A 26,812-nucleotide genomic window follows, 5' to 3' on the forward strand; every position below is an offset into this window, starting at 1 on the left:
TTTTCCGAACAGTATCAAGAATTTTAGGTAGGTCTTAGGTGCACCACTCCAAACGTGAGAACAATATTCTAAGGCTGGGAAGATTTGGAATTTATACAGCATAATTAGCTAGACAGATTAAAAGTAACATGTTGGATGCAAAAGAATGCCAACTTTTTCGAAGCTGAGGATATTATAGAAGAGAGATGATTATGTCAGGAAATCAGTCCGAGAAGACAGATCTGGTCTTTATGTCATGTTGAGCATTGTCAAAGGTAAGAACTGAGGTCTTTTTTGAGAGGGAAAAAAAAACTGTTTTGTGGAATTACTGAAGGTGACCGGTTGTTTTGCCTTATTGAAGGATGCTGCGAGGTCAGTGTTTATAGCGCTTATTGTGGATGATCACAAAGGTTGTGCTGTTTCAGCACTGCAAGGTTAATCGCATGTGGGAAAAATGCTATCATCAGAAAATCGGTGCATTGGGTTTGAAGTCAGTGAAACGGTCGTTTATGTTATATGAGGAACACTGCATTAGTAAGATAATCTGAATATATATAATACAGAATGATACATAATAGATAATAGATACATACAGGTTGTAGTTTGGACAGTTAAAATAGGTTGTGGTTGTTGCAACAATTTGGGGTTAAGAAAACTAGGTTTTTAGTCGGCAGGTAGTGCTGCAAACCATTTAAATTTATAGTTATACCAAGAATGTTGACGAAAGGTATGTAGAATATTTTTGTAAGGTTTTGAGGGTTTTTGGGGGGAGGGATTTTTTGAGAGAGATTCCTTTTTTTATTTTAACCCCAATGGAGCTATATTTATTCTCGTTTATGGTCGTATTAGTATTTCACAGGTGAAAACAAAAAGAGGCAGTGAACATACTGTGAAAGGAGTTAGTTTCTTAGTCATGTCTCCGATACAAGTCTTCATGCCATAGCTCTTGGCCTCAGCAGTGTTCCTTGCATACCACTGCACAGCCTCACTATCAGGCACGATCTAGAGAGTAGATAGCCGAGAGATTATGCGCTAGCTTAATGTTACTCACAGTGAATGTAAGAAAGATTGGAATATCTTTCGGGCTCTAATGACCAAACTTGGCATCAGCTGCTTCAGACCGCTAATCAACAAGTTGGCGGTGCTTGACTGGGAAATGAAGTTCATCTACCATCTAGTAGATCTAGTTTGCATTTCCTACAACTGGGGAGTTCTTTCTAGTATCGCCAGATTCCCTTTGGTGGAAACGAAGCGAAGTTGACTAATCGGATAGTTATGTTTCCCCTCCAGTTTAAGAATGTCCTAATGATCAGTTTTTTATTATTATTGTTTATTTATTTAGTCTGTTTACTGTTGTATATGTTTCTATTCCGATTTGCTGCGTTAGTGACGAATTTTCATTCATTCTTCCTTGATTATGGTTTTATTTATCACACTGGAATTGCATTCAAGTACGGCAATCAGTTTCTCCTACTATAAAACAAATATACTTTTAAATATCGTCTAAAATATTAATAAATCGTTTAAAATTTATAAGTTTTACAAAAAAAAGTATAAGTCCTACTTTCGCTCGCTCCCTTCTTCCTCAACATGAACAAACGTCTCTCCCAGATTTCAAATACTTTTTTATAATTTAGGCAATAAAAAGAGCGCTGCATTCTTTCTACTTCCCCTTCTACTATAAACCTTTCGGCATTCAAAGCCTTACGGAACATTTGTCTTCAATACTGATTTTCATGCCGTCTTCCAGTGAAGTAAAAACAACCCATTTATTTTCAATGCTGCAAAACAGAATTTGTATCTGCTTTTTTGCGTCTTAAGCATTCCTTAACCTGTTAGTATTCAGAGTATTGTTAATATCACTTATCTCTCCCAAGGCTAACAATCATCCCTGCTTTTAACTGGCACAAATATACATCGCATATAGTTGTAATATTTGTGCTAGTAAACCTGCCGTGCTTTTTTGATAGAAAACCGTGCTTTGGGTTTACTCTTTCGTATACATTATATATATTTGTGCCTGAATATATATATATATATATATATATATATATATATATTCAGAGACGAGTGGTTAGGTGTGGATGGTGGCTGAAGGTACAAATCCCAAACATTTCTAAACTCATATAATTTCGCTAACATCGGAGGGATAGAAGAATCAGAATTAATATTTCTTCTGTTGCATTGATATGTTATGAATCTCAATTAAGGGACGCGACGAATTCATGAAAGCTTTTTAATAAATTTATGTTAAATCGTAAAAAGAAAAACCAGCATAATAACCAGAATGCATTTACCTTGTTATGTTAATGATCAGTTTCTCATAATAAAAAAAAAAAAAAAGAATCCCAAACGTCTAGTTGCATTTCTTGCATTAATAGTTGTAATATAGATGCAGAAAGAAGGTCACTTCACTTATAATCTACAGAGATGTCACTTTTTTTAAATGATGCTCACTCAGTCTGTATTAAGGATATTGTCATTCTTCAAGAGCTCTAGATTCTCTCGGTCTGGGTAATGGTAAACAGTGAATGTTTGAAGCAGCACATTGGAAATAATTAATGTTACGAATTGGACCGACTGGCCGGATGTTCAATACTGTTAAATATTTTTACTCTGATATAAATAAAATAAGGTTTAGTAATAATATATATATTTTTTATCCATTGTAATATTTTCGCGTTATTTTGTTCTCATTAATGAATATAAAATGAGTGACTTTGCAAGGATCTTAAAATTAAACATAAAAAAGGAGTAATTTTACGGAGCAACTCCAGGGAATCCAAATACTCATCGAGAGAGAGAGAGAGCACTTATTCTACAACTCTCCACCAACACCGTCTACCGCCTGCCACTAGTATTTCCCCATACAATCACGAACATCCATGAGCACGGCGGGATTCGGACCCGCAGCCTTTCGGTGGAAAAGCGGATACGCTAACCACTCGGCAGACTTTTTTTTTTTTAACAAATTTATCAACAACTGTTGCAATTATTTACATCGTAATGAAATATACGTATGTGCACTGAGTTTGCTGTTTCCATTGAAGTAGGGTATCACTCTTTTTCTAGCTGTGGGCGATCTGTTCCACATGATTCAGGTGCTGTTTCTTCTGATGGAAGTGGAGAACGAGGAGTTTTTCTTCCGATTTTACTTCAGATTTGCCTTATTTACACTGGGAAGTGACGATGGTGTGGTTCTGTTGTTGGCTGAAGGGTTCTTCTAATGTAAGGTTGGAGGTTAAGTGTGCTCATTCTTCTAGTTTAGACTGAATTGGTCATCGCTTTCTGGATGTAGTTTCGATACTGGACTGTCTTCTCTTCCATACGTCGTTTTGTTGTTGGCTGAAGGGTTCGTCTGATGTAAGGTTGGAGGTTGAGTGTGCTCATTCTTCTAGTTTAGACTGAATTGGTCATCGCTTCCTGGATGTAGTTTCGATATGGTCCCCGGACTGTCTTCTCTTCCATACGCTTGGTCGCATCTGTGAGTCCAAATTGCGTACATCGTTAGGATCAGAACTATTGTTTGCACCCTGTTTATGTGTTTTCCGTTTAAGGGAATAATGTTTCTTCGTTGATTAGCTGGATTTCCGGAAGCCCATCTTTTAACGGTCTTTCTTTCTTCTGCTTGTTTACAATATATCGTTAGGTGGTACAGTGTTTCCGATTCCCGACAAAACTGACATTTTGCATGCCCTTCAAGAGATGTACCGTCAGCCACCATCCACATCTTGGTTTGTAGGCAGGCATGGTGGACTTTAAAGAAGGTTCTATATCTCGAATGTATTGGTAGCTTGAAGACATTGTTTAAAACAGGACTGAGTGCGATTTGTCCTCTTTTTAATTTTCTATGTTGTGGTATGGAAAAGGTATTCGACATAGTTTGTAGTATGTTGCTTTTGTTTTTTGACTTATTAAGGTTTCAGTGCTGATGCGCTCTTTCACAAATACGTATTCCTCCGCCATCTCTGTAAACATCCTTGGAACTCTTCCATGAATCACTGGCACTGTGCAGATTATTTGTGTGTGAGGCATTTCTGCAGGAATGCTATTGCATATCAGTGGTAGGATTCAGTGTTTGCTCTTTCTGCAGTCTTCACTCTGTTAATAATTGTTTTTAAGTGGATATTGAGTAGACCTAGGCCTCCGGCTTCTAATCTGTGAAAGAGTGTTGTACTCCTCATCGGTTCGTACCGAGAGCCCTAGATGTAAGTGGCGCACAGCCTGTAGATCTTGTCTGCGCACTGCTCATGGTACGGGATATTGTGTACTTTGTACCAGAGGCGAGAGGATAAATATGTGTTGCATATTCTTGCTTTTCCTCCTACAGATAGTTGTCTTGGGCGCATGGTATTTATTGTCCTCGCAACAGTGGAATTATTTCCACTGCTCTTCATATTTCTGGGCCATCTATTTTAACCCACAGAACCTGTAAGGATCTTTGAATTCTTATACCTTGAGGATTCTCGGGGTTCTTTTTCCATTTCCCTATAAGCATGCAATGAGATTTATTCAGGTTCACATTCAAAGCTGAGGATCCTGCAAGAGTCTCTAGTAATTTCATTGATTCTTCTATTGTTCTTCCTGTCTCTAGAGTTAATGTGATGTCGTCAGCATACGCCAGGATTTTTGCTTGGCTCTCCCTGTGAATGTTTGTTCTTTTAATTTCTTCGTTTGAGCCGGTCACTCTGATGACTGGTTCTAGTACGAGGACGAAGAGGGCCACAGAGAGGGGTCCTCCCCTCACAGAGCATTTAATTTTAAATGCTCTGTGAGGCTTTTCCTCCCCTCTTGTCGTTCGATATAGACATTCGGAGAACAGTAGTTTGGTTTGCTTTTTGTAACGTGATGTTCTTGTTTTCTTCTCTTTTCATGTTGTTTGTTGATGAGTTGTTGCTTCCGTTGATATTCTCCTTATTTTCGTCTTTGCCTTTGTCATACCCTTCTGTGTCTTGCACATCCTCTTTTTCGCCTTCCTTGTCTGGGGGGTTCTTCGTTTTGCCTCAATATGGAAGCGTACGTGCTACTCCTGCATTGATCTGCTGCATGACCCATGCGGTTGCACTTTTCACATTTCGGCTCATTGCAGTGTCGGCGTAGGTGTCCGATTTTTTTTTACAGCGGAAACAGGATGGCGGCCTCCCTGGGACGACGACTATTCCCATAACCTTCTTCACTCGTATAATATATGGGATGTCGTCAATTTTTGCACCTTCGTTGAATTCTATAACTAATTTTTTTTTTTGTTGTTGTTGCTTAGAACATGCGACCAATCGTTATTCTTAATTGTTGGGATGTCAGAAATTCTATTTTTCCGAATTTCTCAAAGTGGAGAGCAACCAAGTGGTTTAGGATATGTGGCGCCATCCAGTGTACTAAAATTTCTAGTTTCCTACATGCATTTATGTTCATTCATAATTTCACAGGTACCATTCCTCACTTGGATGTTCCCCATGCTGGCAAATCATTCTTTAACCGTCAGTTGTTTGAACGAAAGTAGGAACACAGTTATATTTTAGATCACCTAAATGCCACACTTCACTTTCTTTAGCTTTGCTTTCAGTAAGACTTGCCGGCCTGGTTGGCCGGGTGGTTAGCGCATCCTCTCTCCAGCCAAAAGACTGCGGGTTCGAATCCCGCCGCGGGCATGAATGTTTGTGATTGTCTGTGAAAATACTAGTGGAGGCGGTGGTGGAAGGTAGATGGTGTAGATGATGATGGTACTTGCAGTTCGTTGAGTGGATTGAGTGGTGGAGACAGCGAGTTGTAGAGTAGGCGCCCTCCCCGATGAGTCCTTAGACTCCCTGGAGGTGTCACGTAATAAATAATTATAATAATAATAATAAGACTTTTAATTATGTCCTCATCGGTGTAAGGTCTGCATTTTGCATCACATTTGAGAATTACAGTTTTAGACCAGTCCATTTCCTGTGGTAAGTTTAGCGATTTTAACAGGTCCTGCGTGTTATAAACTTCAGAACGATTTTCTTTCACTATATAACTTAGGTTCAGTTACAGTTACTTTTTTTTTCTCTCAAGCGCTCACTTTAGCGAGTACGGGAGCGGCAATCCCGAGGTACCTGTTGCTTGACTGTGCCTTACTTCATGTAATATACATCTGCATATTATATGTAGACTGGTCCCTATTCTTCTTTCTTTCTTGTTGTTCCTCTTACTCCTTCTCCCAATGCTATTGGAGTAGACGCGGGCTAGGGGGTGAATCTTTGCTATTTTACTATTTGCTTTCATCTCACACAGTGGGAGACTGCTTTCCCTCCCAGAAGGCAGGTTTGGAGGCCTTGAGGTGTCAGCCCCACCCCCCAACTCACCCCTGCGAAAGGTTGGTAGCTTATTCAGGGGAAATTTACAATTACAATACTCGCAAAACGCTGAAGAAGAAAAATAGGATGAATTTAATCGGAAATGACCCCTCTAATGGACAGGAAAAAACTCTTTGAAAAATTAAAAATAACTTCTTGGAATGTCCGTGGAATCACACACAAAATTGACGAGCTAAACAGAGAACTAAAAAAATAGAAATAGCAGCAATAACTGAGACAAAAGAGAAAAGGAAAGGATCTCAAATTCAGGAAGATTATTTCGGATTATACTTGGGTATCAGAAAGAATAATCAAAGTTAGAATGAAAACTTTGAATCAAACATTCAATATTTTCCCATCGATAAAACTCTTGATGGGAGATTTCAACGCTAGAATGGGAAGTAACCCAATAACAGGATGCATTGGATCAGAGGGAGAATCAGTAATCAATACCAATGGGATTTTATGAAGAGATTTCTGCATATTTGACAGTCTAAAAATTAGCGATACTTTCTTCAGGCATAAAAATATACCAAGTACACATGGGAAGCAAGTGGAACTAAATCAGTAATGGATTACATTATTATTAATAACAAACTAAATAATAATATCAAGGATACAAGGGTTTTTAGAAGGAGCGAAATTGAGAATGATCACGTGTTAGCTGAAAGCAGATTTGAATTCATAAAGAGAGCCACATACTCCAAAAGATAAAGAATCAACAGCTAATAAACAGTTTAATATTCACCTCCTAGAACAGGAGAGTGTTAGAAACTTATATAAAAGCAGAATAAGGGATGAAATAAAACCGCAAACAATATTGAAACTGACTGGAAAAATATAAAGAAAACCATACTAAAAGCAGCAAAAGAAAGTTTAGCATGCAAATCAAGGAAAAACAAAAGCAAAAAAAAAAAAAAAATGGCTCAGAACTTGGAATGATGACTTAAAGGAATTAATCGAAAGGAAAAAAACAGGCTTTCAAAATCTATCTGCAGAATAAAAACACTGCTTATGTACAATATAAGAAAACTCTTATATACAATATAAGAAGCTACGGGCTGAAGTCTGAAAGCTTTCCGGAAGTATTCGCAGAGAAGATTGGAGTAAGTATGTTAAATCATTTGAACAGGATATCACTGGACCACGAAGAATAGATTTTAAAATTTTCAGGCAACTACAAACAGCGGAAAATGACCAATTAAGAAATAATCTAATTTTCAAAGCGGATTGGATAGAACACTATAAAACATTTTGGAACGAAAAACAAGAAATACAAACCAATAACAAAACTCACAGAATTGAAGATATCAATGCACAGGAAAGTACAGAAGAAATAGCAATGGAAGAATTAGAAAAAGAATTTAAAAACTGAAGAAATAGAAAAAGCCCAGGCCTGATTGGAATATGCGTTGAGCCCTTTAAATATGCAGACAATAGCTTAAAAGAAAACCTACTTAAACTTTATGGGAGAAATACTGTGAATATTTATGTAATAAATATTCACAAAATAAAAAGGTCCCAAGGACAAATCTGAAATTACAGAGGCATTACTCTCTTAACAACAGCATCTAAACCATATGCAAACATTTTAAAGGACAGACTAATTAAATATACAGAAAATTATTTAGAAGAGAACAGTGTGGTTTTAGAAGAGGGAGAGGATGCACAGATGCCCCTTTCACAATGCAACAGGTCATAGGAAAAAAAAGAAATTAATCTGCCCACTTTTCTTCTATTTATTGACTACGAAAAGGCGTATGATAACTTGAACAGAAATCTACTCTGGAAAATATTGCAAGATGACAAAATACCTCCTCAATTAATTAATGCAATAAAAAGTGTATACAGAGAAACAAGAATTTGCATCAAATTTGCAGATGGAACATTATCAGCGCCTATAACTATATAACTATAAATAAAGGAGAAGACAAGGTTGTGGCTTATCCGCAATCCTATTCAACATTTATATAAACAGAATCCTAAAAGAATGGAAAACAACTGTCAAAGATGGAGTTAAACTAACAAATAATATACAGCTAAATATGATACTTTATGCAGATGATCAAGTACTAATTTCAAATTCAGAAGATAAACTCCAAATTGCAACTAACCATCTAAATGAAATAGCAAAAAAAAAAAAAAAATGAAAATGAAAATCTCTTAAACAAAAACTATGGCAATGTGTGAAAATACTACTTAAAAGGTCGAAGTTATGTGCTTAACAATAAAATAATAGAACAAGTTACTGAATTCAAATTCTTAGGAAATATAATCAGTATTATTGAATTTGCAATTCAATAATACTGATTCACAATTGGAAGGAAGACTACAAATTTACAATGAATGAATGGCATAATTAAAAGAAATTTTGGAAAGCAAATGACTAAAGAGAATCAATTAAGATTACATAATATGACCCTCTAAACCATCTCTCAAATTTGGAAGTGAAACTTGGATTCAGAAACAAATAATAAAACTCACTAGATTAGATAAAAAGAAAAACACAGAAATAAGAGAACGATTAGATACAAAAAAACGTCATACAAGAAATAGAAGAATACCAGCTTACACTACACAGAAAGGATGAATAACATCAGGATTTCCAAATTAGCAAATAAATATAAACCTACAGGAAGAAGAGACCGCGGACGTCCAGGGTCGAAGGTGAAAAGATCAACTTCATCTGCAGAGCAGGAACAGGACATAAAAAGCCTATACCTGAATTGCTCAGAGGACGACAGTTTCATTCATAATGCTATGCATATCTCGAGTGGGTTGAAACAAAGAGCTACTTACGGTTTCTTCTTGGTTTAACCTTCGCATTAGTCTGCGAGGTGACAGTTGACCTTCGGTCTTCCTCTGTGGCCTGAAGTTTGAAGGTCGGGGTAAGGGTCACGTAGGTCACTAACACTAGGGAGCACCAGAAAACACGTGTGCACTTTATGAGGGTTAGAGGAGAACTACCACTCGGCCAACCGGGCCGCCAATACATGTTGGCAGATTGTTATTTATGTTAGCAGTGTATGCCACAACTTCCTGTATGAAACAGACCTGTGAATTTTGTGCTCCTTGATAAGTTGCAATTACCGTATATTGTAAATGATCACGACTTTTATTAAATTTCTTTATATTATTAACTTCGGACAGTAACTTAAGGAAGGCAAAGTTCAACTTTTTATAAAAAAATACTGAGAATATAACGGAACATTTGCGATTTTATGAATGTCCTTCGATTATTGGGATATGCAAAGTGATATTGTGATATTGATATGCAAAGCTCCTTTTGTACATAAAACGTTTAAGAGGTGACCTTCGAAGTGACCGCATATTTGACCTTCGAACCCGTCGTCCCTTTTCCCCGCAGAGGCTTCTCGGGAATATACGGACTAAGAGACAACTAACTTCAGGTATGACTTACTGATTTTCATTCTACTACGATTCATTCTGTTAGAATTCTTTCACTATAAGACTGTCACACTATCAAAGCACAAATATTACTCTCAAAATGGAAAAAACTTCCATGCAGCCGCTGTAATAAGAAACGGACTGTTAATGGCGAGTAAGCGCAATGTGTTGGCTATGACGTCAACTTGCACTTTGATTGGTTTTCCCGAGTATCTGAGAATCATTGGAAAGAGAAATCCGTAAAGTGAAGCCTCAATGACGCTGTGTAGCTCCTGCGGAGAACGAACAAAACAAGCAAAGCAGATCAAGACCCAAACTAGTGTGTCGTGGAATAAAAGCGACCATTAGTTTAATCTTCATGTTTAATTCTTTAAATCTGATTTAGCAGGTTTAAAGAATTAAACATGAACCTTGCCCCTTGACTGGAAACGACTCGAGTCTGAGAGTGGCCTACAGAGATGAATCTTGGAAAGACTGATATGATGTTATTTTGTAAGGTATAATTCTTAGTAAGATGCTGCTTTCAGGTTAAATGTGTGCTTGCCTTTTTGTGTGGGTCTTTTTTTTTTTTTGTAATTTGTATAAATACAGTACTTGTATTTAGTATAGTGGCGGCATGGCGGAGCAGTGCTGAAAGCTGGTTTTTAGTGTGCACCTCTTTAAATTGAAAGGATGCACTTTATAAGTGTGTAACTCTCAGTTAGATGCTCATTGGAAGTTAAGTGTGTATATTTTTGTGTTGAGTATTTTTGTATTTGGTATAGTATCGGTTTGTAAGTATGAATCGTTGTTATTAAGCCTAAGATTTCGTTATTGTGGCAGTGGATGTAGTACGTTATTGTTTCATGTATAGTAACTTTAGGCTGGTTTTTAGCGTACTTCCTTTTAAATTGAAAAATGTTACTTTATAAATGTTTTGTATCCATTTGGATGCTTCTTTAGAGTTGCAGATGTAATTTTTGTGCTAGATATTTTTGAATTTGTATGTGTAAAATTGTGTGGATATAATTTTATTATTTATTGGTTTGTATTTGATATAGTATCAGAAACGGAAGTATTGGATGGTTGTTGTTAGGCCTAATCTTGTATCTCTCTTCTTCTTCTTCTTCTTCTTCTGCAGCTTCTCCCACTTAAGTGGGGTCACTGTTGATGATGGGTCTCCTCCACATCCTCCTGTCTTGGGCTGTCACCACATCCAAGTTCTTCATCCTCAAGTCTACTTCTACCAGCACCCTCCATCTCTTCTTTGGCCGCCCACGCTTTCTCCTTCCTTGCACATCCATCTGCATGACCCTTCTTCCCACATATTCGTCCTCCCTCCTCATCACATGACCAAACCATCTCAACCTTGCCTCCTGTATTTTCGCTCCTAAGTTCGTAACTTTCACTGTTCCCCTGACATAGTCATTTCTCAGACGATCCTTTCTGGTCCCACCGCACATCCACCTAAGCATTATCGTCTCTGCTACTTCCATCCTGCTGATGCTATTATTATTATTTTTTGTATTTCTCTCATTTACACATTACCTTAATGATCATGCATAATAGTTTAATTACATTATAAGTTATTGGGTTGGCAAATAAGTTCGTTCGGTTTATGCGTTAGTACAAGTTTACGCCGCTTCGCCTGTCGCTATTATTGCGCTACCCCGCAACGTCATTGCGCACTTGAAAGGCGACATTTCACATAACCTTTCAGTGAATTTTCGTTCGGCCTACTTCAGTTGCGTGTGTGTGTGTGTAACATATTTTTAAAAATTGAAGGCAATAACGTATATTACCGGCATATTTTACTTTTTTATTTCAAAAAAGGCAAACGAGCTGCGGAGGCCCATAAAAAAATATGCAGCGTATATGGGGATGGTGCCTTAACAGAACGCATATATGCCAAAAGTGGTTTGCCAAATTCCGTTCTGGAGATTTCAATGTCAGTGATGGGCCTCGCGCCGGTCGCCCGACCGTGGTTGATTCTAGTGTTGTGAGGGATATCGTCGACAAAAATCCGTCACAAACAGTGCCGAAAATTGCTGCAGTACTGAACATATCCCATACAAGCGTTGAAAACCATTTGCACAAGCTGGGATATGTTTCAAAACTCAATGTTTGGTGCTGCATGAATTGACTAGGTCAATATGACTGCTCGCATATCCATCTGTGATTTTGCTGCGACGTCGCCAAGAAAACGAACCATTTTTGAAGCGAATGATTACGGGAGATGAAAAATGGGTCGTGTACGATAACGTGGTACGTAAAAGATCATGGGAGCACAAGAGCGAACTGCCGCAAACAACCTCGAAAGCAACATTGCGCCCCAAAAAAAAAGATCATGCTCTGTGTGGTGGGATTATAAAGGTGTTGTCCACTACGAGATTTTACCGTCAGGCAGAACGATAACGCGACTGGCCCGTGCAATTAGCACAAAACGTCCTGAATTGGCAAATCGGAAAGAAGCTGTCTTTCACCACAACAACGCCAGGCCCCCACACATCGTTAACAACAGGGAGTAAATTTTTGCTTCTTGGCTGGGATGTTTTGCTGCATCCTCCGTATTCACCGGACCTGGCACCTTCCGATTACCACTTATTCCGATCATTGCAGAAGTCTCTGAATGGAAAAACCTTCGCTAATGAGGAGGCTGTCAAAAGACACCTGGATCAGTTTTTCGCCAGTAAACCTCAGAAGTTTTATGAACGCGGCATAATGAAGTTGGTGCACAGATGGCAAGAAGCCATTGATAAAGAGGGTCAATATATAATTGACTAGTATGTATTATACATATTAAATAAAATATGTTTCATTCCTGTCTGAAAAACCGAATGAACGTATTTGCCAACCCAATAGTTTTTATGAGAAGGTATGAAAATGGAGACAAAGTTGCTTTTGAAGTGGAATGATCATCAAGCCAATATGTCCAATGTTTACAAGCGCTTGCTTTCTAGTGAATCGCTTGTTGATGTAACTTTAGTATGCGAAGGATTAAGTTTAAAAGCTCATAAAACAGTGCTTGCAACGTGTAGTTCCTTGTTTCAAACTTTGTGGAAAATCCATGTGAGCATCCTGTTGTAATTATGAAAGATATACGATATGCGGATTTAAAAGTGGTTGTGGTTCATCGCAAGTAGATGAAATGGAATCACCACATTTTGAAGAAGATACTAGTTTTGAGGGAAACTTGTGCCATACTTTTATCATAAATTATTTACTCATAAACACAAGAAGTAATATTTATTAAATATGCTGCCAAATATTTCAGTTTGAAATTAACAAACTGTCATCAGTGGCCTGAACAACATTTTTTACAAAGTAGAATGCAAACAACTGAATTATTCAAAATAATACGAGCCGCGTGATGTTAAATCACTAATAGCCTTGTGCTTCACTGAAGGAAAGGTTAATCATAAAAGTGATTATAAAATAATTATGTAATTTATATTTATATAATTTATTATTATATAAAAAATAAATGTGTTATTCGGGTCAAACTTTCCCATATTTTTGACAAGGATAGACAGTCATTCCTATTCAAGTTAGGGCGGTGAAGTAAGGCCCTCTCTTTGAATAGGCGTTCGAATTTATACCGATATCTGTGTAAAAGTCGAGTTTTATACCAGAGAATGTTGTGGTCTGCCTCTATTCCGTGTTGTGCCAATCCAGACTTATCGGATTTGTTGTGAAGAATATAAGATTGATGTTCTTGTATTTTTTTTGTTTTTTTCTATTGAAAGTCCAGTTTGTCCAACGTATCAGTATGGTACACCCTCGTATCAAATTCACTATGGAAGCTGAAAAAGACAGCAAATTATCCTTTTAGACATTGTTCTCATCTCCTCACCATCAGGTAATGTAACAGCGTCAGTTTATAGAAAACCCACTTTTACTGGACGATACATTCTTCAACGATCTGCACATCATCCTTCTCAAAAGACAGGAATCGTCAAGTGTTTAATTCGACGAGCTAGAACTAATTGCTCAACTTCCCATCAGTTACAGGAAGAACTCTCTACCATCAAACAGCATAGGAAAGTAATGGCTTCTCGGAAAGAACCACACTACGTCTTGACTCCTACAAACCCAACCAAAATAACAAAGAATCAATATGTCGAGTTCCAATTCCCTACATCTCTGGCATTTCAGAGCCTGTTTCAAGAATTCTGAGGAAATATGATTTAGCAACTACCTATATTCCCATTAATAAACTATCCACGTCTAAAGATAAACTCTCAACTATGTCTCTTCCTGGTGTATATCAAGTTCCATGTGACTGCCAGCTTTCCTGGACGTTCAATAGGAAAAATAATACAAGAATATCAATCTTATATTCTTCACCAACAAATCTGATAAGTCTGGATTGTCGCAACACGAACAGAGGCAGACCACAGCATTCTCTGGTCCAAAACTCGCTTTCTGCATAGATGTCGCTATAAATTCGAACGCCTATTCAAAGAGAGTGCTGAGGCCTTACTTCATCCCCTAACTTAAATCGAAATGATTGTCTGTCCTTGTTGAGAAATATGGAAAGTTTGATCCGAATAACACATTAATTTTTATATAATAATAAATTATATAATTATTTTATAATCACTTTTATGATTAACCTTTTCTTCAATGAAGCATAACGCTATTAGCGATTTAACATCACGCGGCTCGTACTATTTTGAAAAATTCAATTGTTTGCATTCTACCTTGTAAAAAATGTTGTTCAGGCCACTGATGATAGTTTGTTAATTTCAAACTGAAATATTTGCAATATATTTAATAAATATTACTTCTTGTGTTTACGTCTAAATATGAAGAAGATATTACTTGGTCGCCTGCTACCTTGTTGGATGCTGGGAATATGGAGGCGTGTGATCAATCTTCGACACACACACACGAATGAATCGGACTCAAGACATACTGAAGAACATGATAGCGATGTGACTTCTTCTACCTTGTCATCCGCTGGTTTGCTGAATGCTAAGGCTGTGGAGGAGCCTGTGTTTGGTTGCGGAGAATATCAGGTGGAATCCTCGGAGTCGGAAGAAGTTGTCCAGGCCTTATTGTCAAGGATTAATTCTAGTGAATTTTGTTAAGCAGATGTTGGGAAAATTATCAATATGACCAGCCGCGGATTCTGGTACCGATTCTTTCTGCAGATCTGCAGCGTGGGATTACACCGAGGGAATCCACTACTGCCAGACCAACAGTGTCAGGCCTTTCCTTGGTGCCTTGCATGGGAAACTTGCATGAGAACAATTGTGATTCTAACAGGAAGGTAATAAAAAAGGAGAAACTTTAATAGAAAACAGAAGAGGACCTCCATAGGCATGAGAGTGAGATTTATTCTGGGATGAGTGAAGAACGGAAGTGCAAAAACGAGATTTTATAGAGATTCGGGACGCTTCGGAGCCACTGCAGCACCGAATGAGATTAGGGGATTGGATAAGTGATCCTTCGGAATTGGAATGGAAAGGATGAATTCGGTAGAGATGGATGGACAGGAGAGAAAAAAGGTAGAGGGAAAAGTTGAGAAAATAATACTAAGGAATTCGATGATTCTTAGAGTAAAAATCGGAGATGTTTTTAAAGAATGTTGGCCGGGAGGTACGTTAGAGTGTCTGTGACTAGAGCTATAGAGAGAGAGAGAGGTGAGAGTGTAGATGAAATGATTTTAATGGTTGGGACGAATGATTTTGGAAACAGCGTAAATTGTGGCAAGTGGGCGATGTTTGAGACTATGAAATTTAAGAGTAAAAGTGCTAGGATAGTCAGTGCTGCCCAGATACGATACGATAGTCGAGAATTGAGAAGGGCATTTATGAATGAAATGTAGCTAGGATGTGTAAGAAAAGAGGGGGTGGGATAAGTGGATATATGGTAGGAGTTTGATGGGAGAAAGGAATTGCATGCAGATGATGGGCTGCATTTATATGAGTATGGGAGTAAACGTTTACAGAAGTTACTGTTGAATGAAAATATGTGGGTATTAGATCAGGGAAATGAGAGTTATTAGAATGGGAAGGAAGGAGGAGAGGTGTCAGAAATAGCAGCGACAGGGAGGCGGGAAAAAATGAACAGTGAAGGGTAAAGCTTAAAAATATCCTCCTCTGTTTATATACCAATGCAAGAAGTATAAGAAACAAGTCAGAAGAGTTTATAGCATTGGTTATTACAGTCCAGTCTTAGATAATAGGAATGAATATCTGAAACGTGGTTGACCGGAAATGATATCTTGACTGGCATTGAAGTCGATGGATATAGTATTTTTAGAGAAGACAGAAATTATAAAAATGGAGGGGAGGGGGTGGTATTACTGATGATAGCAAATGAGTTGTGTCCATTTAGATCTCTGGAAGTAGGGGGTAAAACGAGTAGTTTGAAAGTGTCTGGTGTGAAATAAGTGTGTTACTACAGAGAGAGAGAGAGAGAGAGAGAGAGAGAGAGAGAGAGAGAGAGAGAGAGAGAGATTTAGTTGGGGTTTGTTAAAGACCTGGGAATAAAGAACGAGATGAGAAAGAAATATATAGATAAATTAGTTTAGCTAGTAAAAAAAGCGTTACATTAACGGGGGATTTCAATTTTAGAAATATAAATTGGGAAGAAGAAATAGCTTATGGGAGAAAGGAAAAAAGATTTTCTTGAATTCTTAAGTGATCACTATTTCACAGAATTGGTGATGGAGGAACCCGTGGGCAAAATATACTGGATTTTGTGATATCGTCGGATAACGTAATTGTTTTAACATATCAACGTTGCCACCAGTTGGTGACAATGATCGTGTAGTCCTGACCTGGGAGGTGCGAAAGCATGCAGAGGCATCCAGCGTAAAAGGACACATGTGGAACTATAGGGAAGGAGATTATGGAAAACTCAGAAAACAACTTGAAGGAGTTCTATGGGAAAAAGAACTTGAAGCAAAAGAAATTAATATGGCGTGGGTCATGTTTAAGAAGTACTTGATGAGGGAAATAACAGGCTGTGTACCTAAATCAAAAAGGATAACAAAATAGGCGTTACGAATGAATAGGGAAATTAAGCACGAATTGCATAAGAAGAGAAGATTATGGAGAAAATAGAAACTTCGAAGATGTGAACAGTTGCACGAAATCTATAAAGTGCAGGCAAGAAAAGTGACAAGTATAACAAGAAAGGCAAAATTAGATTATGAGAGTAGACTAGCTAAGAAAACCCCAGAGAAGTTTTCTGTTATGCAGCTAGCAAAAGAAAGAATGATTATGGAAAAATAACTCTACTAGATAGAGAGGACGCAAAAATGACCAAGGAAGAAGTTATTGTGGAGTTGTTGTGATCATTTTGCTAAGGTTTTTCATAGTGATGGTAATGATACTATTCTAATGATACTTCAACCTAGTTCCTTGAAGGTGAAGGAGGTAGAAGTCTGTGATTGCTTAAGTCATATCAATGTGAACGAGGCTATTGGACTAGATAGAATTTCACCATGTGTATGAAAGAATGCACTAAGGAACTGACACGTCCGTTAACTCGGTTGTTTATTGAGAGTCTGGTGTCCTCAACAATCCCTAATGAGTGAAAAGAGGGCAAAACTGTTCCACTGCATAAAGGTGGGAGCAAAAGAGATGTTTCAAATTACAGACCAGTTTGCATTTCTGGAGTGGTTGTTAAGATCTTGGAGAGATTGGTTAGGAATGGAATACAAGATTGGATGGACAAGGGAAAAATTCTTTATAGAGGTCAGCATGGGTTTGTTAAAGGGATGTCTTGTTTTACAAATTTTTACAAAGGTTAAGTAAATTACAGGTTAAATAGGGTTAAGGCAAATAGGATTGTGAAATCAGTTGGTTGATTGGATAGCAAACTGACTTTCTAATCGATAACAAACGGTTGTGTATAGAGGTGCCATATCTCAGGAGGAGAGTTACCAGTGGAAAGTCCCACAGGGTTCTGTTCTGGGGCCACTGCTATTCAGTTTGTTTGTTAATGATATTGTGAGTGGTCTGCAAGCTGATATTCAGGTGTTTGCGGATGATGCTAGACTGGTAAAAGTTATTAAAAATGATGACGTTCTAGTGCTTCAGAGCGATTTCAATAAAGTGACTATGTGGATAGACAAGTGAGGGCATCAATTTAACACCAGTAAATGCATTTTGGATCTTAAAAAAGTAAAGATGCGTATCATATTGGAGACGTTGTATTGCAGAAATTGGAGGAAACGTGTGATCTTGGGATATTGGTGGATAAAGAATTGAAGTTCAGGGGACATATTGCAAAAATAATATAAATTACAAAAAAAAAAAAAAAAAAAAACAAAGAAATGCCAGTATACTAAGAAGAACACTGACAAGTAGAAATAAGGATGTGATCATTTTGTTGGACAAGGCTTTGGCTAGACCATAATCAGGACTACTGCACATCAGTTTGGTCGCATGCGTTCCTAGGTGAGAAGCAAATAGTGGGAAAAGTTCAGAGACGAATAATAAGCAATATCAAGGTGCGGAATACTGACTATGATGACAGGCTGAGAGAATGTGGATTACAGACGCTAGTAAGTAGGTGGAAGAGGGGCGATATGATTGAGACATATAAAGTGCTAAGGGGTGCTTATCAAATAGATACCGAGGATATTTTTCAAAGGATTGAAGGAGGGAAGGGAACAGAGACAAGAGGTCATTCTTGGAAGTGGTATAAAGGTGTGGTGCGTAAGAGAGTGCGACATGATTTTTTTGCATGGAAAGCGGTTGGTGAGTGGAAGTTATTGCCAAAGGAGACGATGAGTGCCTGATTGAACCAAATTCAATCAAGCATTAAACTCAAGATTCATATATTCCTGTATAATATCACAATTTTGCAATGAATCGTCATAGGAAGAAACCAACCAACGCTACCTCCTCCGGGGAAGCCGACGTGCCTGCAGTCTGAGCTTCCGATGGAAAATATACTACGAGGACTCATAACATTTTGCAACTCAATATCAATAGTAAGAAAAAAATGGATGATGTCAACTTAAATACATACTTTACGACAATAATATCCATATTGCTTGCCTGCAAGAAACAAAAACTAAGCAAAAATATGAAATTCAGTATCAAGGGATGCAAAAATTCTTAGAAAAGATAGAGAGAGAGAGAGAGAGAGAGAGAACTAGTGGCGGGCTTGCTATCCCTTCGAAGATCCCAGAAATCAGTATTTAAATAATAACAGTTCAACGGAAGCTTACGCTGTTGAAATACACCTAACAAACCATTCTATTGCAATCACAAACGTCTACCACCTTGATAATACAAATTTTGATGTCACTGAAAAGCTAAGCGAAGCTCCAACTGATACAAACCATCATACTTGGTAACCTAAATGCAATAAAAAAAAAATAAAGCCCATCGTAGGGCTCCCTCTATTTAGACCATAAAGGTCAACAATTGGAAGACCTCTTTAGAGATTTGTAACTCATAACAATTAACAATGGACAGAGTACTTATCTCTCTAAAACTACGGGAACTGAATCTGCTATCGACATTACAACATTAAACTTCAAGATCGATCGAGAACATCAAATCAGGAGGACACAGAGCCTCAGAAAAACCGACTGGACAAGGTTTACCCAAATCGCGGAGGACATTTGTTAAGATGAACCTGTCTCTGGAAACCTTGATAGAAAATTAGAAATCCTTGTTTCACACATCAATAAAGCTTCCAAAGCAACAATCCTAAGAGTCAAACGGAAAAATACTTGGATCGCATACTGGAAAGATCACAATATCGATTCATGATTATAGAAACAGATAATATCCGCGAACAATTTAGAATGAATAAAACTGATGAATCCAGAAAGAAATTAATAGATATTACACACAAAATACAGCAGGAAATTTGGAATTGCAAGCAAGAGAAATGGGCAGAGCGTTGCAGTAACCTGGATCCAAGAAATGACAGCTAACACTGAACATTATTAGAACCCTAGACAACAACAACAACATAAAATAAGAGAACCAACAGAAAACAAACTTCATCATAAATGCTGGGAAAAAAGCTATAACATATCAAGAAATGGCAAACACACTGGCAAAAAAATTATTCAAACAACTCCAAACTCTAGTATAACGGAGAGAACAAGACCCTCAATAAACTCACAAGTAAGATAGTAAAACAAGCAAGAACATACCAAACTAATGACATCTCCGAAGAATTTATGCTAAGTAAACTAAATTCATCAATCGAGAAAACTGCACCTAATAAATCTGGCATTTTTTCTAGGACAAGACAACAACAACAACCACTATTTCAATTTCTTCTGGGGTAAAATTCAAATCGAAATACTAATTATTGGCTACCATATATCCCAATAAGTTAATTTCATAATTATTTTTTTTAATTTTCTTAATTCTGTCCATTTTGTTGCTATTATTTCGTATTGATGCTGTTCATTAGATTTCTTACCTAGGATGGACTGGAATGAAAAGCTTACCTGCCAAAGGAGAGCAAGACTGCCATTGCCTAAATAAATACACTACCCAGGCATCGTGATTATTAACACGGCTGTTAAGGGCAATTTTGCAGTGCGTTTTCTAGGATTATTTCTACTTTCATTCTTTTTCTTCCTGAAGGTATATTCATATTCATTTTAAAATAAACTTTTAAGAACAATCGCAATCTTATTACTACAAACCTCCGTGGCTTAGACGATATCGAAGATACCTTTTAGTTCGAAAGACCTGGGTTCTAGTCCCCTATAGGGACGCGAAGATCCTTCATCAGCGCTTGCCATTCGAACGTCGGCTAGATGGTCTGCCGGCCTGGTTGGCCGAGTGGTTAGCGTGTCCGCTATACCTCCAAAAAGGCTGCGGGTTCGAATCCCGCCGTGGGCATGGATATTTGTGATTGCCTACGAATATACTATTAATGGTGGTGGTGGTGGTGATAGGCGGTAGATGGCGATGGTGTAGTTGCGGTTCGTTGTAGTTGGTGGAGAGTTGTAACTGAGTCTTTGGACTCCCTGGAGGTGTCACATAATAATAACACGGAAGACGCAAGGTTTTTTTCATCCGGAAACACACACGTTCTATAGCTTTAATTACGTCCGCAGCAAATAAAAAAGAGAACTATTGCTAGCATATACTTACCAGCAATTCAAATAAGTCATCCATTTGAACAAAAGTAACTGTTGTCGGGAGGAAGTCGGAGGAGTGCCGTGGCAACTTGAACCTAATATGAATGAACGTATTTTTAATTATTCTATTACCCACACACGGATTTAAGCTTAAAATCAATGCAGATACTTAAAATATCAATAATAATGATAATAAAGGAAATTATAATCTGTCTGATATTTAGAGAGAGTTAACGCACCAATCTACCAACATGTTACTAAATTACAGAGTTCAAATCCATCAGAATAATCAACTCTTTAATTTCAACATAAATGAGAATCGGTCATAAAGTTTGCTATCAAAACATAATTTAATAAACGAACTTTTTCCAAGACTGATAGTGACGACCATCAAAAAAAAAAAAAAAAAATTCTAACCTCTGATTTCGTGGGGAAGTAATTGAGTCTTAGCATCGCGTTGATGATAGCCACTGGATGCATTATTGTTTTGTGAGGGAGTGCTTCTATAATTTTGTTTGAAATCTGATCAGGACTTGGTGCTTTTCTGTTGTTGAGGTTCTTGATGATTTGGTATATTTCTTTTGGTGTGGTATAGCTTGTGTTGTCACGGCTGGTGGTATGATGAAGTACACAGCGTACTTGCCTGTGGTTTTTTTCGATGAAGCGCAAGTCTGCATGAGTATAGTTTGGTTGAAATTGCAGCTCCAGGGCGTGTGCAAAGGCTTCTGCTTTCTCATCGTCTCGGTAGACTATGCCTCTTTCTCCATGGATTGGATGTATGTTGGGGCGATCGCTGTGAAGGGCTTTAGTCATTTTCCATAATGAGTTGTCTTCGGTGTTTAGGGAGCTTAGTTTCCTCTCCTATAATTGATTCTTATGGTCTTTGATCGCATATCGGACTAGGTTTGTTGCCCTGTTTAGCTCTTGTTTATCCTGGGGTGATAGTGTTGCATGGTATCGACGTCAGATCCTGTTTTTGTTGCGGATAAGCTTTAGAATCTCTTCTGGGAGCAGGTTGGCTTGATCGGGAGTGGTAACGGTGGAGGCTGTTGCTAGTCCAGCTTGGATTGTGTTTTCCAATTTATTGATCGCTATGTCTACTTCTTTGGGTGAGAATATGGTTGGGACCGAGCCTGTGAGGTTGTAGAGAGTTGTGTTGAGCTTTTTGAAATTTGTGTAGGATTGTCCGGGGATGATTTCTGCTTCCCCGCCTAGGCTAAGCAGAACATGCTTGTGGTCGGAGCTAAGATCATTAAAGTATGGGCATGCACAAAAACTATGTAAAGCAGGTTACAAGTGCGTTATTGCGATGACAACCATCCCTCGCACACTTGCGTCAAGCCGCGAACCACACCCGCTAAGTGTGCAAACTGTGGCGGCCCATAACCTGTAACTGGAATTGGTGCGGGGTGTTCCTGAAAATGGCTATATCCAGCACGTCAGGTTTGCCCAGTGGTCCTTAGTGTGTTGGTTCAACAGGGCCTGTTATGGTGATGTTTCTTGTCATAACGAATTTGTGTAGACTCTTCCCGTTATTGTTGTTGTTTCTACTGTTCCACGTGGCGTGTTTTGTGTTTAGGTCTCCCGCCACTATTGTTGCTTCGTTTGTGTCAAGCAGCTGGGAGAGGTCCGAGGCTAGGTGTGGTTTGCCTGGAGGTTGTAGACTGAATATAGTTTTAGGCCACCTGTGTTGTTGGTGTGTATCTCAATTCCAGTTTCTTCCAGATTTGTAGTTATTGTTTTCTTGATCTCATTGTATCTTATGTATCTTATGCTTTTTTGACAAAGATAGCTGTTCCACCCCCTCTGGCGTTGAGCCTGTCTGTCCTAAGTAGTGCGTAGTACCTTATTTTGGGGTTGTCACAAGGCCGAAGGTGCATCTCGTTGATTAAAAATATGTCTATCGTATATCGTTCAGCAAATTCTGTTAGTTCTAGGAGGTTGTTGTTTAGTCCTTTAGCATTCCAATATGCGATCTATATGAGTTAGCTGTGGTAACCGTGTTATCCATTAATCATGGAGAAGATGACTTGTGTGTTTTTGAGGAATTTGTTGGTGTCGGCCTGATTGGGATTTGTTTTGCTAAAGGCCGTTAACATCTCTCCTAGAGTGGCAGCTACGATTGCTGCGGGGTTTTGGTTACAAGATGCCAGTTTGTTACTTGTAGAGACCTCAGATGCGTAACAGCCCGCGTTTTGATTTCTGGTGTAGGTTGTGTGGCTCACTTGTGAGTGGCGGGGCGATAGTGCCTCTCTAGTCTTCTGCAGGTTAGATGGGTGGAATGAACATCCCTTGTAGTTGGCTGGGTGTGGGCTTCCACAGTTTGCACACTTAGCGGGCTTGGTTCGCGGCTTGACCCAAGTGTGCGAGGGATATCACCGCACTTAACGCATTGTAATCGGCTTTACATAGTTTTTGTGCATGCCCATATTTTTGGCAGCAATGACATTGACCGGCTGAAGCCTTTCTTCTGAGAGGTTCGATCTTGATGACTAAGCTGCAGACTATCTTAAGGTCATAAATTTCTCTATGGTCTTTACCGATCTCGTCTGACACCAGAGGCATGGGGCGCTTGTCTGCTCGGTACATACGTGAAACCTTAATTGGCTCTAGACCTTGTGATCTGAGGTCAGTAGCTATTTCTTCAGCTGGTATGGTTTCAACAAGACCTCTGATAACCACTACTTTTAGATTTTTTTCACTCTTAAGCTGAAACGTGTGATATGGGACTTTCATCCGTCCATAAGTCTGGTGAGCCGGCGGTAGTCCAAAGTTCCTTCTGGTTGAATCCGGATTCCTTCATCTGTACTCTTGGCTGGTGTAAATTTTATGTTTGTATTCTTCATCGTCTCTGCAATTAAAGACCGTATTTCTCTTGTTCCTATAATTACTGGAGGAATCCTCTCTTTGGGCTGTGCCCTTGGGTCAGTCTCATTTCTTTCATCAGGTTGTGCTGTTAAGTCCATTGGAGCTGTTCTATCCAAGGGTTGAGGTATTATTTCAGGTTCTGCAGCTGGCGACTCCTTCTTGCGCTTCTTTCTGCTGACAACCTGATAGTCTGTAGAGTCATCTGAGTCCACTAGGGGGCTGTTCGATAACTGGCGACATAATCTCCCTGGTGTTATCTTGAGAAGTGCTCGGGAGAGGGTCAGGGGATTGGTAGTCCTCTGATTCAACCTCTGTTATTTGGTGTATTGCTACCTTTCTTGGCCATTTTCTTTACAACAGGGCTACCTAAATGCTTGAAGACTGCCAATAGCTGTTTGAAGTCTAGCTCATCATATGGAGTGTCCATGATTTGGCTTAATTTGTGATTAGAAGAGAGAACAGAAGTTGCTCAGGTGTCCCGAGCAACTTGCAAGTAATCCTGTGGACTTGAGGGTCCACTAGCAAATCCCGTAGACACGCGTAATGTAGGTGTCTACCAGCACCTACATTAAAACTGGCAAATCCCTTAGACTTACGCGAGTCTACCAGCTAAATTATATGTAATCACAAAAATAGTCGCAAATCGAAGAAAGCTTACTTCTAAATATCACTGCTACTTGATTGCGAATTCATAACTTTATATCTTTTGTCACTTCTTCCACTACTAATTACAACACAATCGTCTAGCGCCAAACAAATTCCAAGCACACACTAGGCAAAAGAGGAGGTAATCGGAATTTATTCGTTATCAGTATATGAGAATTCATTCATACATAACTTTCTATTATTCCTATTACTGGTTTCTTAATTTCCCTCTCTTTAATTTTAAAAATATAAAATTATATTCTCAATCTATAAAAATTGAATTTAATATTTTACGTTACATATTTTTATTTAAATTGCTTTTTTATATTTTTACTTCATTCAAAACTATTTAGAGATGAACATTTAATATCAATCTCGCTTTGAAGCATTTCAAGATACTTATTTTTACATTACACTAAATTGATATATATTTTTTTCGTTGTTCCTTTCTCTATTTACTCGCGCCATCTACTAGCAGCTGCCTGAACTCTTTGATATAATAATAACTTTCAAAAGATATATTTCGGTGATTGCACCACATTTTTTATTATTCAGTTATACAAAACACTAAAATAATAGTTCCCGACCAGTTTCGTAAATCGTAGGATTTACATCTTCAGGAGGTAAATAGTATAACTTAAAGTTTAAACAAGGGAATTAATAAATACAAATCATAACCGTCTGGCTATTCATAAACATCATATTCAATGGAACGACAGATGAACTTATCAATTTCAAAGATTATCTCAACAATTTGCACAACACCATAAAATTCACTTTAGAACAAGAAGAAAATAAAAAACTTCCTTTTCTGGATATTCTGTTAGAAGTTAATGAAGAAAGTAAACTCTCCTTCTCAGTATATAGGAAGCCGACAAACACTGGAAGATTTCTAAATGCAGCCTCACACCACCATCCTTCACAAAAAATAAGCTTAATTAAAACTCTTCGAGACAGAGCATACAATATCTCCAGCACACAAGAAAGATGTAATGAAGAACTAAAATACTTGACACAAATCCTCCAACAGAATGGGTATGAAACAAAAACCATCAAGAGAATCCTTAAAATGCCTCCAACTAACAACACAATAAAACAGAATTACAAAAACGCAATCTCGCTTTCTTATATCAAAAATGTTACAGATAAGCTAGCCAAATTAATGAACAATCACAACATAAAAGTAGCCCTCCTTCCTATGGAAAAAATCTCAAGATTCCTACATCCATCAAAACCACCTCATCATCCTCTTAAAAAACCAGAAGTCTACAAAATCCATTGCTCTTGCGGGATTTGCTATGTAGGACAGACAGGAAGATCTGGAGAAATACGCATGGCTGAACACCAAAAAGACGTACAATACAAAGGAGAACAAAAAACGGGTCTTGATTTCCATACCGCTTCCACTGGACACGATGTACTCTGGCAAAAAACGACGATGTCATACATAAAAAAACAACAACTATATAAGAAAATTTAAAGAAGCCGCTAATATGCTAAAAAACCCAACCCAATGCAATAAAAATCAAGGTTTAATTCTCCATCAAGTGTGTTGTCAGCTCTTATAAAAAATCTACCTCAACCTGAGCTCGGACTGTATGAACGAGAACAAGAACACGTGACATCGTCCAGTATTGTTCAACGTCAATAACGTTATATATCTGCATTCTGTTATTTGAGTTTTATGAATAGCCAGACGGTTATGATTTGTATTTATTAATTCTCTTGTTTAAACTTTAAGTTATACTATTTACCCCCTGAAGATGTAAATCCTACGATTTACGAAGCTTGTCGGGAACTATTATTTCAGTCTATTGCATAACTGAATAATAAAAAACGTGGTGTAATCACCGAAATATATCTTTTGAACCAATTAGCCACAGAAATCTACGCCTGCAAATAATAATAACTGCCGATTGCTATTCGAGAAATATGGAAATAGCTGAAATCAATTTCAAATATCTCACACCTAAATGTTTCAGGAATTGGATATTTTGTACACAACATTTACACTTTTAATCGTAAATTTTAAAATTTCTTTAATATAAGATTCTGATTTAAATAAAAAATTATATGCTATGTTTTTATTTTTATTTATTTTTATTTTTTTTCATAAAAAAAGGAGAATATCGGAAAAATGTCTAAATATTTTACTTTTATACCAAACACCTTTTACAAAAATTATATATATATATTATTATTATTATTATTATTATTATTATTATTATTATTATTATTCCTGACACCTCCAAGGAGTCCGAAGACTCATCACGGGAGGTGTATATACAGGGTGTTCGGGATAAATTTGACAGTTTCGTAAGGAAAAAGAAAATCTTCTTTGTATCTATTAAATTTAATGAATTGACAAAAAAAATTACAGGCAGAGTTAATTACAATACTATCAACAAGATTTACTCAAAATAACCACCATTAGCATCGATCACAGCTTCAATTCTGCTTCGGAACCTCGAACAAGCTGATGCTACAGTCTCCCTGGGAAGGGCCGCAAAAACTGTTTTAATTTTATCCA

At 37.8% G+C, this 26,812-nt stretch overlaps 1 long non-coding RNA gene across 1 annotated transcript in view; it reads right to left on the reverse strand.

Moving 5' to 3' along the window:
• LOC150107679 (uncharacterized) overlaps positions 1–9,117 on the reverse strand; it is a 57,208-nt gene extending 48,091 nt beyond the window's left edge. The window contains exon 1 of the long non-coding RNA XR_016548215.1: positions 9,099–9,117. This is a non-coding gene — a long non-coding RNA (uncharacterized LOC150107679). The remainder of the gene's footprint in view (positions 1–9,098) is intronic.
• Positions 9,118–26,812: the final 17,695 nt, after the last annotated feature.

This window comes from Typopeltis vanoorti, chromosome 4 (assembly GCF_054136105.1).
Source record: "Typopeltis vanoorti isolate ZY-2024b chromosome 4, IOZ_Tvanoo_1.0, whole genome shotgun sequence".
Taxonomy (NCBI): Eukaryota; Metazoa; Arthropoda; class Arachnida; order Uropygi; family Thelyphonidae; genus Typopeltis; species Typopeltis vanoorti.